The 14,172-nt window shown below is 43.6% G+C and overlaps 1 protein-coding gene across 2 annotated transcripts in view; it reads right to left on the reverse strand.

The window, feature by feature from the left end:
• c1h4orf33 (chromosome 1 C4orf33 homolog) overlaps window positions 1-14,172 on the reverse strand; it is a 44,640-nt gene that overhangs the window by 22,373 nt on the left and 8,095 nt on the right. Inside the window, exon 1 of one of the 2 annotated variants that reach the window (XM_033020835.1) lies at window positions 10,535-10,581. The exons of the other annotated variant lie outside the window; for it this stretch is intronic. The gene's annotated coding sequence lies outside the window, so the exon portion shown is untranslated. Of the gene's footprint in view, window positions 1-10,534; window positions 10,582-14,172 lie in introns of those variants that run through there. 2 annotated transcript variants of the gene reach the window in all.

Below are 14,172 nucleotides of genomic sequence, written 5' to 3' on the forward strand. Positions count from 1 at the left end.
TAAAATCTTCTGCTGATGGATATGTGGCTAGAATTGCTTTATTTTGTTGACTAATTATGAATTTGAGGTGTGAGGAGCTATTTCCTTATATTTGGTTCTGTAAATTATTAAGTGGTATTTAGCAGCTTAATCCCGAGTATAATTTCTGAGTTACTGTTTAAGTGTAATTCTGTTGCTAGCCCAATATGGCTTCCAATTACACACTGCAAATGCCACCAATAACAAGTAAAATAGTGCACAATTAATTTGCGTGATTCCTATTATAATATTCATCAATTAAAGCATCGATGTTTAAAATATATGGTCACATACCATTCAAAAAGTGAAAAAACAAAAGCAATTTGCAGGAAGATCTATTTTAAGGTGCAAGTATCAAAAATGCTCATTAAATCTGTGTAAAACAACAGTGTGCACTCACATTTATTTACCCTGTCAAGGTGTACCAAATCCAAGAACAAACATAAGCAAATAACATGAGATTAACAAGAGAATGTGAGAGTACCTCTTGAGTACTTAAGCCTTCTAATCATCTCTAAATAACACAAGATTACAGTTATAATAAATTTAAATACAGCTGCAATGCAGAGAGATTGGAATCAACTGGTCAAAGGCAAAGGTAAAAAAAATTATATTAGCCATCGCATTCAGCAGGAAAATCACATTTGTGCTGACATTTCCACTATAAGCTGTGCAAACTATATGGGAGAGTAAGCAACATTTGCTAGACACCAGATGTCTATGTGAAAATTGCTCGTTTCTAAGCTTCCCCCCAGTCTATTTTCAGTAAAAACACTGAATCAGGCACTTGAAACAACTAAATTTTATTTTAACAAAAGCGCGTCACAGTTCAACCACTGTACCTATTCCACCGCGGGTTCAATCCTCGTATCTGCCTGTTCAAACCCTCTAGGCCTCGCTCAGACAGAGACACTCCAGAAGTTCACGCAGTCCCAAGCACTCTCCCAGAAGATCGACCCTGAACCTCATGATAGCAAACTTTTATATGTCCCGGGACCTCGAGGGACCGAACCACATGGGGATGGTCTCTTAATAACCCAATTACAGATATTGATGAACCCCATACATAGCAGATATTTCCCTAACCCAATATTACAACAGCTCATACATTGCATGAGAAAGAAATAATAATAATAATAATAATATATTTTATTGTCATTGCACATAGGTGCAACGAGATTTGGTATACAGCTTCCATCCGATAGTCTGCCCCATAACAGCAGCTGTTGGGGCAGACCAGTCTTTTTCAATGTTCTCAGGAAGAATAGTCATTGCTGTGCCTTCTTGACCAGCGCAGCAGTGTTGGTGGACCATGTGAGGTCCTCCGAAATTTGTGTGCCCAGAAACCTAAAGCTCCACTGTCCCCGTAGATGGAGATTGGAGCGTATTCCCCATTTTGTGTCCTCCTGAAGTCGATAATCAGCTCCTTGGTCTTGGAGGTGTTTAGGGACAAGTTGTTACGTGAGCACCAGTCCGCCTTGTTCTGCACCTCCGCTCTGTAGTTTGTTTCATCACCGTTGGTGATCAGCCTGATCACCGTTGTGTCGTTTGCGAACTTGACGATGGTGTTGGTGTCGTATGCAGGAACACAGTCGTGTGGGAGGATGGAGTAGAGCATTGGGCTCAGTACACAGCCCTGTGGTGTGCCGGTGCTCAGAGTGATAGTGGAGGACAGGTGCGGGCCCAGTCTCACTGCCTGCAGTCTCTCCGTCAGGAAATTCAGGATCCAGTTGCATTTCGGCGAGCTGAGGCCTAGCTGGTGAAGTTTGGTGGTGAGCTTGGTGGGGATGACCATGTTGAAGGCAGAGCTATAGTCTATGAAGAGCATCCTCACGTACGTGTCCAGTCTTTCCAGGCGAGTCAGGACAGTGTGAAGAGCCAGAGAGATGGCATCCTCTGTTGATCTATTTGCCCTGTGTGCAAATTGATGCGAGTCCAGTGAGGCAGGGATGCTGGATTTGATGTGAGATAGGACCAGCCTTTCAAAGCACTTCATGGGTATTGGAGTCAAGGCAACCGAACGGTAGTCGTTCACGTTGGTGACTTTTGACTTTTTTGGCACCGGCATTATAGTCTTCAGGCACTTGGGGACCGTTGCCAGAGATTGAGACAGGTTAAAGATCCTCGTGAATACCTCAGCCAGCTGTACAGCACATTCCTTTAGTACCCTTCCTTGGACTCCGCCGGGCCTGCAGCCTTGCGTGGATTGATCCTACGCAGAGCGCACTATAACTCCCGAGTGCTCAGTGTTAAGACCTGTCCCTCTCGAAGAAAGCTCTCTCAGGAAGCTAACGAGAACAAGCATTGAAACGTGCCCTGAAATTCAAACAATTTCTCCAAGGCTCAACAGTTCGACCAATCATCAATTTACAGGATGACCGTCTTGCAACATTATTTATACTATTTACAATGCTTTTGCAGCAACCCAATAGAAATGATGCATTTAAGGTTAGCTTGCAAAACCATGTTATCAATTTAAGAGAAACATGGAGAACACCTGGACCCCTTGCCATCCTGCATATCAGTCTGAGCCTAGACTAGCTGGCGCCAATCAAAGCCTGTAAAGTTCAGCTGACAAGGGTTAAGCAATTCTGACAAGTGCAGGGATCCTCCATTCTATGGTGTCTTTAATTTAGCCAATATTAACATTCCCCCGTTTTATCATTCATGATTACCCTCAATATAAATGATAACTCCAGAATACAATTATGGCTGCTATACTTTAACAATGGTCTAACAAGATGTTGATGTAGCTTCCCAGAATTACATCGAGCTTCCCGAATTTTCGTGGGCGTAGCTCCATGATTTCCATCTGATGAGTCTTCACCTCCCGAGTTTTCGTGGGCGCGAATTCCCATCCATCAATCTTGATAGTCCATTGGTCCTTGATTAGAATTTCTAAGAAAACCTGGGAGAAAACAAGTTAACTACTGATACATTCACTAATACTTTTACAGTGATGAAGATGCACCCAGGCATTTCTTACTTCTACCTTTACTGCGGTCATTAAAATAACTTGGTACGGTCCTTCCTAACAAACTTCCGATCCTTTCCTTACCCAATTCTTCACTAAGACATAGTCTCCAGGTTTTACTTCAATGGGAGTAACCATTGAAGGCATATCCTCATAGGCTGCTCTCACTCTACAATGTAAATCCCTTAAGGCTCTTGTCAAGGCTAAGATATAGTCGGTCATCTCTGCAGTCATATGGTGGAAATTAACCCAAATGGTTTTCAGGGGTCCACCGTAAATAATTTCAGCTGGGCTTAATCTCGATTTTCCTGCAGGCGTGACTCTCATCTGAAATAGGGCTATTGGGAGTAATTTAATCCACCGAAGTCCAGTCTCCACCTTTAATTTGGATAATTTGGTTTTAAGGGTCTGGTATGCCCTTTCTACAAGTCCGGCAGCCTGTGGTCGATAAACACAATGTAATTGCTGCTGGGTCCCCAGCTGTTCACAAAATTCCTTATTGATTTGTCCAATAAAGTGTGGACCATTATCTGAGCTAAGTCGAATGGGAATGCCGAATCTAGGGACAATTTCTCTCATTGGCATCTTGACAACAGTAGCGCTTTATTGTCAAAGGTTGGGTATGCTTCGATCCACCGGCTGAATACATCGACTATGACAAGAACGTATTTGTATCCATGGCATCTTTCTAATTCAATATAGTCCATTCGCTATGTCTCAAAAAGACCCATAGGCAATGGTGTTTTCCCTCCTTCACATCCCATTCCTTTCCCTGGATAGTATTGCTGGCAGGCCAGGCAATTACTGCTTACCTTTTGAGCAAAAGATTGTAATTTTGGATGCCACCAAGTAGCTAATAGAGTGTCCCCTACTGCTCTTGCACCACAATGGGTTGCATAATGCATACACTCGATAACCCATACGGCCAATGAGTCTGTCATGCAAGTTTGCCCTGCTGGAGTGGTCCATAGCCCATTCATACAATCCAGTACACATCCCAATTGTCTCCATCTCTCCTTATCTTCTTCAGTAGCCTCTTCTTGTAATCGAACGATTTCTTGGAAGGTCGGGATCAGTTTCTCCAAGGGGGACTTGTTAGTTACACTTTTAGTCTGCCTCATCATTCTAGATACCACCACCTTATGTTCCCATGATACTCTTTTAGCTACTAAATAAGCATTACGATTTCCAATGTCTACTGGGGTCTGTTCTTTAGTATGGGCACTACATTTTATTACAGAGATTTGTCTGGGTAGCATTAAGGCCTTCAATAAATTTGTCACCAATTGTTTGTATGATATTTGGGTTCCTACAGAAGTTAGAAATCCCCTATTTTTCCATAATTGCCCAAAATCATGCACCACCCCAAATGCATATTGAGAATCAGTGTAAATGTTTACTTTTAGATCTTCTCCAATAATACAAGCCCTAATTAAAGCAAATAATTCAGCTTGTTGTGCTGAATAGGGTGATTCAAAAGCAGCTGCTACTACAATTTCCATCTTTTGATTAATAATTGCATACCCAGACAACCTCTCACCCCGTAGTCCAATGGATGCACTACCGTCCACATATAATGTGATGTCAGGGTCTTCTATGGGTATCATCCATCATGTCCCCTCTCACTGATGTTTCCTCCTCTATAACAAATAGACAATCGTGTTCTGCTCCTGCTCGCTCTTCTGGGGTTGAAATAAGAAGAGGCTGGGTAAATTAATGAACAGTGTTTAAACTGCAATTTCGGATTGTTTAACAGGTGGATCTCATACTTATTTTGGCAGGCCATTGTCAAATGCTGGGTTTGAAGCTGCCCCAACAATGCCGATACCGAATGTGAACTGTACACAACAATTTCCTGCTGGAGAGTCAAATTAGCAGCCGATTGTAAACTATTGTAGATTGCAGTTATGATTTGAGTGCAAAGAGGATGTCCCCTAGCTATTGGATCTAATTTGGAGGAGTAATATGCAACTGGTCCTTGCTTTTGCCTTAATACCGATGGCACAGTGGGATAGAATTGTACAATACAGCTGGAAAGGACGATCATATAATGGCCTTCCCAATGCCAGGGCTTGCATCAATGATCTTTTCAAGTTCTCAAATGCTTCTTGTGCATCCTTTGGTAGTTAAAATTCACCCTCCTTGCTGGTATAGGGTGTTAGCTCCTTTGTTTCTAGAGCTATATTTGGAATCCAGGGTTTGCAATAATTGACCATGCCCAGCCATTGCCTCATTTGTTTGGCTTCTTTTGCGACTGGAAATTCGCAGATAGGTTCGAGTCTGCTCTTCTCAAGACTTCTTTCGGTGGCCGAAATTATAAGCCCTAGAAATTTTACTTTCTCCTGAGCTACCAGTACTTTTGATGGGGAAACCACTTATCCTAGATCGGCTAGATGATTTAGAAGTTGTGCAGTGTCTTCCCGATTACCGGATTCATCTTTACTAGCCACCAATAGGTCATAAACATACTGCACTAATGCTGAATTTATTTTAAACTTTAAAGGACTTAGCTGATCCTGCAAACACCTGGAAAATAAAGTAGGCGAGTTGATAAATCCTTGAGGCAACCTGGTTCAGGTATATTGTTGGCCCTTATAGGTGAAGGCAAACAAATATTGGCTGTCTTCATGAAGAGGAAGAGAAAAGAATGCATGTTGTAAGTCGACTATCGAAAAGACTTTGGCTTCAGCAGGTATTTGGGCTAGGATATGGGCAGGATTTAGCTCTAGGGCATGAAGTGGTTCTACAAGAGAATTGATTTCCCTTAAGTCTTGTACGAGTCTATATTGACCTTCCTTACCCGGTTTTGGAATGGCAAGAATAGGGGTGTTACAGATAGATTGGCACTTGACCAATATTCCTTGTTCTAGCAAACCCCAAATTAATTTGTCCACGCTGCTGATGGCCTGTAGTTTCAATGGATATTGTTGGATCTAAGGAAGTGTTACCCCTTTCTGGAGAGCTACATGGATGGGATTGATGTTCGTGCATCCTACCTGAGCAGTGTCCTCCACCCATACTTGAGGGTTCACATACTCGTATACCTCGCTCTCCAGATGACGACGTAAGTGGGTAACAACCTTCCTTGGGGCCTGGTGAAATTCAACAACAAATTGATTAGACAAATTTTGCTTCTGGTAATTACTCGGGTTTGCCAAGGCAATTGCCTTTCTTACCATCGTTCCTGGGTCTTTAGCTCTAGCCGGGAAATTCACCTTTCGAGTGATATGAGGAGCAGCCTCGTCAGTTCTTTTCCATAACTATGCTGGTATTTTAACATATTTGGCAGCTCCCTCTTTCCCTTCCAATAGTGGCAAGACTTTTATTTCCCATTCCTTCGTATGATTTAAAGAAGGTTTCCAGCTCACTATTCTTTCCACTTCTATCATAAGCCAGTGTAATGTGAAGTGCGGGTTCTTCGTCCAGATCTAAGAACCACCATTGAGGGGTCACTATGGAGTAACATCGTCATGCAGGGGCCCAGGGGGTCACTACTGTACCTCTATTGCCACATTCTATTTTTAGTTGGAAAGCACAGAGTAAATCTCTCGCCATCAGGCTGCAATCTAATCCGGTGGTTATCACAAATCTATGTTTGATTGTCTTTCCTCCATACACTACTTCGACTGGCTCAGAGATGGGATACTGGCAAATTTGTCCTTGAAACCCAGACAGATTCTGAACTTGTCTTGATTCTAGTCAATTATAAATTGATTGAAGAGATGACAAGGATGCGCCTGTGTCTACTAGGAAGGTACAGATTTTACCTTCAACCTGTAGAGGCAACATAGGTTCCTCGTCAGTCACTACCAGGTTTGCTAATCATAGGCGTGTAAATGGGTTACTCTGAGAAAAGAAGATTTGTCCCCTTGACTCCTGATGCTTCCCTACAACATTGGTCTGGATATTCCGGAACTCTAACTTCTCCCAGTCCATAGTTTGCTTGTAGTCTAGGGATCCATGATTCGGAGTCAAATTTTGGTATTTCTTTTCTGATCACATATTCAGTTCTTGGTTTTACTGCAGGCGGGCTATCCTGCTTCTTTATTTCCTTCCAATGATATATTACAGCCCTAGCCATTTGACTGGCACTATTTTCTGTCCATGTTATTAGTCTTAATGGCTTCTGCTAAGTTGGTGGGGAAACAAATCAGTAGGATGGCACAATATTGAGGGGAATTTACTCCATTTCTGTAATTTAAGTCACCCGATTGATCCATAAATAATTTAGAAACTGGCTTTAAAAACTCATCCGCTCCTTCTCCCCTTTTTGTCTTACACCTAATATTCTGGCCAAATCGATTGGTTTCTGAAGGGCGTTGGCAAGAGCTGTTTAAACAGCTTCCTCCCTTGCTCCATTGTCTGCTATTATATCTGCAAGAGCTTCATGCGACGGATGTCCTAAATTTGTTAGGAATCTGGCATGCTCACGGGGTAATTATTTGCTGGATCACCGCCCATAAATCCCGGGAATCAGTGTGATAAATGCGCATTGTGGTTCTTAAGTGATCCACAAAAGAAGCGGGTGATTTTCTACGATGGGGTATTTGACTTAAATAGCCGTCATCTCGTTAGGCTTCCATGGGGAATAGACTCTAATTGTACGGGGATTATTTGCACTCACTGCATTGGTTGGATCAAAAGACGGATTAGACATTCCCCTTACAGGGAACTGTCTAAAGGTTGTTTGTTTAGCTTCAGGATCCACCTCAATCTCTTCAATTATGGTCTCACACCCAGATGTCTCTTCCCCTTCACCAGGGGGTTCACGGTACTTTCTAAAAGATTTCCTTCCTTCCTCAACTGCTCGTTCAATTTGTCTAGGGGTATCTTCTTCTTTTGCCATAACTAATTTAGTCTTTTTCCCAGTTTGGCTTCTGGTACCGTGAACTGCTGGATTGTCTGTAATGGACGGAGCTGTCAGAGTTAAGGAAGTTTGTGCCTTGGGATTTAATTGTCTATTCCTATTACGAACTCCGCGATGTGCATTTGAGGTATTGGGATCGTAAGGTGAATAAGGTGGTGGACCTGAATTTCTAGGTCTAACACTCTCCCAGTCTTCTAAATAATCAGTCATCCCCCGTAACCAGTGCCAACCATTGGGTCCTCACGCTTAAGACTTATGGATGATAATCTTTCTGTAAAAGATTTCCTTCTACCTTTATCTTTAATACTCTCAAGCTCTTCCCTTAGGCTACCTGGAGGTTCAAATGCTTCAGTATATTCTAATACTATCCCCCGTTTTAGAGTTGCTTCCTTCCATCTTGCCATTCTTTCTCTGCTCTACTCGCTTTCTGTTCCTCATAATAATTTCTCCACAATTCAATTAATTCTTGCGCCTCTGTATTATCGCTGCCCTGCAAAATAATCTGCTCAATGTATTTTAATCCCTTTACTGTATCTATGCCCCCTCGGGGCCATAATTCCTTCACTAATTCTCTATTTAACGATCCGGAAAGGATTTTCAATCGATCAGCTTTTTGTGGAAATTCACTGCATATTTCTTGCAGATGACTTTCCGAGTCAGCGGTCATATCTTTATTTGCGTGGCTTCCCATTCTGTTGGATAAGGAAGCAACTCTGAACTACTCGCACCTCTTAACAATTTTCTCTTTCTAATTTCGAAATTAACAAAGTCACTTTAGACAATTTTCAAATCAAAATGCTCCAGGAAACAACCAATCACACTCACATACGTTCTCGCAGCCCGTCTCCTATCCCCGATCTTAATCTGAACGCATGCAAATGAACTCTAAACACGTGAGCAAAATTGAACACAAAAAGGAAATTATTCCACTTATAAGAAGTATACGTAACCACACTCCTGCATAAATCAAAAACATTAACTTATTACAAATCACGCACTCCAAGAAATCCTCCACTGGCACGATCAATCAGCGGGATGACTGCTCCCCGACGCAGCGATCGAAGGAGTACGACCCCCGATTCAGATTCCTACACTACGATCTTAAACAAATGCAAATATTTATCTCACACACACTCCTACTTCAAGTTTCGAAATCCGTAAACACTCACAAACACGCAGCAACACAAATGACGGTCTGCGAACACACGATCTAAATCTTAACCTTTAATTCTTAAAATACTCTAAGTTTATTTACATACATAGAATATTTACAAAATCCGGATCCTATGACAATACGAAAAGCTAGATTTTTACAACTTACAAAATGATTTAAAGCACTAGCGCTCAATTCAAGAACACTCAATCTCGACACCGCATCACGCTGTTATCACGCAGTGAACCTATCCCTCTGATACCGAAGATTTTCCCCTTCCTAGTTTACTCTTTGCTGAGGGGTACTATTCCTTAAATGACTACTTTTCCTCCCGAATGTTACTATCCCCCTGCTAAGACTGGACTTCTATAGGGGGACCTCTATCCCTCCTCTCTAAGTTCGACAGAATTAGGGGTACCCTTTGCTATTTGGATTACTTTTCATCAAGTAAACAGGTTCCCGTCTCTCAGGTACTCTTCGCTATCAGGGACTAATCAACAATTGACCAGAGGGTTACTATTCACTGTTGATCAGCCGCTATTCTGAATCGATCACGGACATGCACCAACTCCGAAGTTCTATATACAGGAATTCAAATTCCACCTTACTGGCAGAACCTCAATATGAAATTCAGTATTTGAAAATTTGGCTTTGCAAATATAGACACGAACTCGAACTAATTTTAGTGCGTATCTCTTCTACTATGCGGGCTCTCGAATCAGCTAAAATTGCCCAGTTGAATTCTTGAACGGACTGGAGTATTCTGGCTAATCTATACTCTGTCCATCCAAGCCCAGTACCTTCTCGAGGCTCTTCGTCCGTCACTTCAGGGAGAGACTCAGATACCTACACACAGAACTCCTCTCTGCTGGGCACCGAGTATCCAGCGGCTAGCCGCTTCGTGCTGTGAGTTATCAACGCCGATTTTCAGAGCGCACCTTTTCAATTCGCACTCCCGGCAAAGATCCGATCGAAGGCGAGACCTGTATTTTAATACCCCACCAATTTGGATACCAAGACTAACCCTGGGGCACTCCTCGCCCGATGAAGCGCGTTAAAGCAGCTGCAGTCTGCCAACTACGACCAAAGTTTTGGGCCTCTAATCCAGGAAAGGGACTCTAACCCAACCCCAGCAGGGCCTCTAACCCCACCCTGGTTTTATGGACCCCTAACCCAAAGGCGTGCTAACCACTTCCCCGCGCTTGCTAGACTCTGTTCTAATGATGTCGTTTAGACCCTTTCCCAAACCCGCGAATAATCGAACTGCTCGGACTGACGAAGTGCCAAAAATCAATGTGAAAACTGCACCGTAGGCTCGATTTCACTCGCGATCGAAACAGCTCAACACCCTTGATTGCAAAATTGTGTTTGGGGGTCTTTTGAGATCCAGGACGAGCCTCCAATGTAAATTGCTCGTTTCTAAGCTTACCCCTAGTCTAGTTTCAGTAAAAACATTGAATCAAGCACTTGAAACAACTAAATTTTATTTTAACAAAAGAGTGTCACAGTTCAATTACTGTACCTATCCCACCGCGGGTTCGATCCTCGCATCTGCCTGTTCAAGCCCTCTAAGCCTCGCTCAGACAGAGACACTCCAGAAGTTCAAGCAGTCCCAAGTGTTCTCCCAGAAGATCGACCCTGAACCTCATGGTAGCGAACTTTTATATGTCCCGGGACCTCGAGGGGCCAAACCACACCTTAAGGTGGTCTCTTACTAACCCAATTACATATATCGATTAACCCCATACATAACAGACATTTCCCTAACCCAATAATACAACAGCTCATACATTGTTTAAGGAAGAAAGCTCTCGACGGAAGCAAACACGAACAAACATTGAAACCTGTGCCCTGAGATTCAAACAATTTCTTCAAGGCTCAATAGTTCGACCAATCATCAATTAACAGGATGACCATCTTGCAACATTATTTATACTGTTTACAATGCTTTTGCAGCGACCCAATAGAAATTATGCATTTAAGGTTAGCTTGCAAAACCACTATACATGTTATCAATTTAAGAGAAACATGGAGAACACCTGGACCCCTTACCATCCTGCCACACCAAACGCCACACCAAACGATGGAGGGAGAGATGAAAGAAGGAAATGTCAAGCAAGCTGATTCAATGTGATGCTTGCAGGATGTGGGTGGTACAAATGTGAGAAGTGTATCCAGGTACAGTTCCTGAAGGACCGTGTTGAGGAACTGGAGAAGCAAGTGGATGACCTCAGGATCGGCCGAGAAACTGAGTCGTTCCTCGACAAGTCCTACAGTAAGATTGTTACACCTAAGGTACTGGAAGAGAGAAGGTGGGTGACGGTGGGAAAGGGAAGGAAACATGGAATGCAAAGGTCCCCGGGTGTTGTACCTCTTGAGAACAGGTTTAACCACTTAGGAGCTGTCGGGACAGAAGACGTTAACACACTGAGCGGCGGACTGGCTTGCGAAGTAAATAGTGCTGTTGAGCCAAAACCAAAGAGGCTGACGTCAGGGCGTGGTAGTTGGAGACTCCATTGTGAGAGGTACGGACAGGGGTTTCTGCAGCAACAGACGGGATTCGAGGATGGTGTGCTGCCTCCCTGGTGCCAGGATCCAGGATGTCACGGACAGAGTGCAGAAAATCCTCAAGAGCGAAGGTGAACAGCCGCAAGTGGTAGTGAATGTCGGCACAAACTATGTCGGAAAGAAGGGGATGAATATTCTGCAGCCTGACTTTAGAGAGCTCGGAAAAATGCAGAAAAGCAGGACCTCCAGGGTGGTTATCTCCAGTTTGCTTCCAGTTCCTCGTGCTGGCGAGAGCAGAAACAGGGAGACACAGGATCTGAATGTGTGGCTGAGGAACTGGTGCAGGGGGCAGGGGTTTAGATTCTTAGACCACTGGGATCTGTTTTGGAGTAAGGGGGAACTGTACAAAAGGGACGGATTGCACCTTAACAGGTGGGGGACCAGCATTCTGGCAGGCAGGTTTGCCACTGCTACACGGGTGGTTTTAAACTAAATAGGGAGGGGGGGTGTCAAATGGGATAGTCAAGGACGGAGTTAAAGGGAAAGAGTAAAGGTATAGTTAATGACTCCAGAATAACGGAAAGAAAGCTCACAAACGGATAGGAGAATATGGCCAAGTGTAATAGGGATCGATGTGAAAGGTGAGATGCGTAATGAATTAAAGGTATTGTATATGAATGCGCAAAGTATAAGAAGTAAAGTAGATGAGCTTGAGGCTGTTAGAGGTTGGTAGATATGACATTGTGGGGATTACTGAGACGTGGCTGCAGGAGGACCGGGCCTGGGAACTTAATATTCAGGGTTACACATCCTATAGAAAGGACAGGCAGGTGGGCAGAGGAGGGGGGGTAGCTCTACTGGTGAGGGATGGAATTCAGTCCCTCGTGAAGGAAGACATAGGGATTGACGAGGTAGAGTCACTGAGGATTGAGTTGAGCAATTGTAAAGGCAAGAAGACACTAATTGGTGTTATCTACAGACCCCCAAATAGTAGCCGGATGTAGGGTGTAAGTTGCAGCAGGAGTTAAAACTGGCATGTAACAAAGGTAATGCCACTGTGGTGATGGGGGATTTCAATATGCAGGTAGACTGGGAAAATCAGGTTGGTTCAGGACCCCAAGAAAGAGAGTTTGTAGAATGCCTCTGAGATGGATTCTTAGAGCAGCTTGTAATGGAGCCGACCAGAGAAAAGGCAACTCTGGATTTAGTGTTGTCCAATGAACCAGATATGATAAAAGAACTCGGGGTAAAGAAACCCGTTGGTAGTGATCATAATATGATTAGTTTTAATCTGCAATTTGAGAAGGAGAAGGTTAAATCGGAATTGGCAGTGATGCAGTTGAACAAAGGGGACTATGAAGGCATGAGAGAGGAGCTGGCCAAGGTAGACTGGAAAGGGATCCTAGCAGGAATGACGGTGGAACATCAATGGCAGGAATTTCTGGGCATAATCCAGAAGACGCAGGATCATTTCATTCCGACAAGAGAAACTGTGCCCCTGTCCCACTTAGGAAACCTGAACGGAAACCTCTGGAGACTTTGCGCCCCACCCAAGGTTTCCGTGCGGTTCCCGGAGGTTGCAGGTGGTTGCCGGAGGTTGCAGGTAGTGGAAGCAGGTAGGGAGACTGACAAAAACCTCCGGGAGCCGCTCGGAATCCTTGGGTGGGGCGCAAAGTCTCCAGAGGTTTCCGTTCAGGTTTCCTAAGTGGGACAGGGGCATTAGGGATAGAATAAAACTAAAAGAAAAGTGTATAACACAGTAAAGAGTAGCCGGAAGCCAGAGTATTAGGAAACTTTCATAGGACAACAGAAGGAAACAAAACGGGCAATACGGGCTGAAAAGATGAAGTACGAGGGGAAGCTGGCCAGGAATATAAAGGACAGTAAAAGCTTCTATGTTAAGGGAAAAAGAGTCGCAAAGTCAAATGTGGGTCCCTTGAAGGCAGACACGGGTGAAATTATTATGGGTAACAAGGAAATGGCAGAAGAGTTGAACAGGTACTTCGGATCTGTCTTCACTAAGGAAGACACAAACAATCTCCCAGATGTACTGGAGGACAGAGAACCTAAGGGGGTAGAGGAACTGAAAGAAATTTTCATTAGGCGAGAAATAGTATTGGGTAGGCTAATGGGACTGAAGGATGATAAATCCCCCGAGCCGGATGGTCTGCATCCCAGGGTTCTCAGGGAGGTGGTTCGAGAAATAGTGGACGCATTGGTGATCATTTTCCAATGTTCAATAGATTCAGGATCAGTTCCTGTGGATTGGAGGATAGCTAATGTTATCCCATTTTGCAAGAAAGGAGCAAGAGAGAAAACGGGGAATTACAGACCAGTTTAGCCTGACTTCGGTGGTGGGAAAGATGCTGGAGTCAATTATTAAAGAGATAATAATGGGGCATTTGGATAGCAGTAAAAGGATTAGTCCAAGTCAACATGGATTTTTGAAAGGGAAATCATGCTTGACTAATCTTCTGCAATTTTTTGAGGATGTGACAAGTAAAATGGATGAAGGGGAGCCAGTAGATGTAGTGTATCTAGACTTTCAGAAACCCTTTGATAAGGTCCCGCACGGGAGACTGGTGACTAAAATTAGAGACATGGTATTGGGGGTAGGGTGTTGACATGGATAGAAAATTGGTTGGCAGACAG

This window comes from Amblyraja radiata, chromosome 1, assembly GCF_010909765.2.
Source record: "Amblyraja radiata isolate CabotCenter1 chromosome 1, sAmbRad1.1.pri, whole genome shotgun sequence".
Lineage (NCBI taxonomy): Eukaryota > Metazoa > Chordata > Chondrichthyes > Rajiformes > Rajidae > Amblyraja > Amblyraja radiata.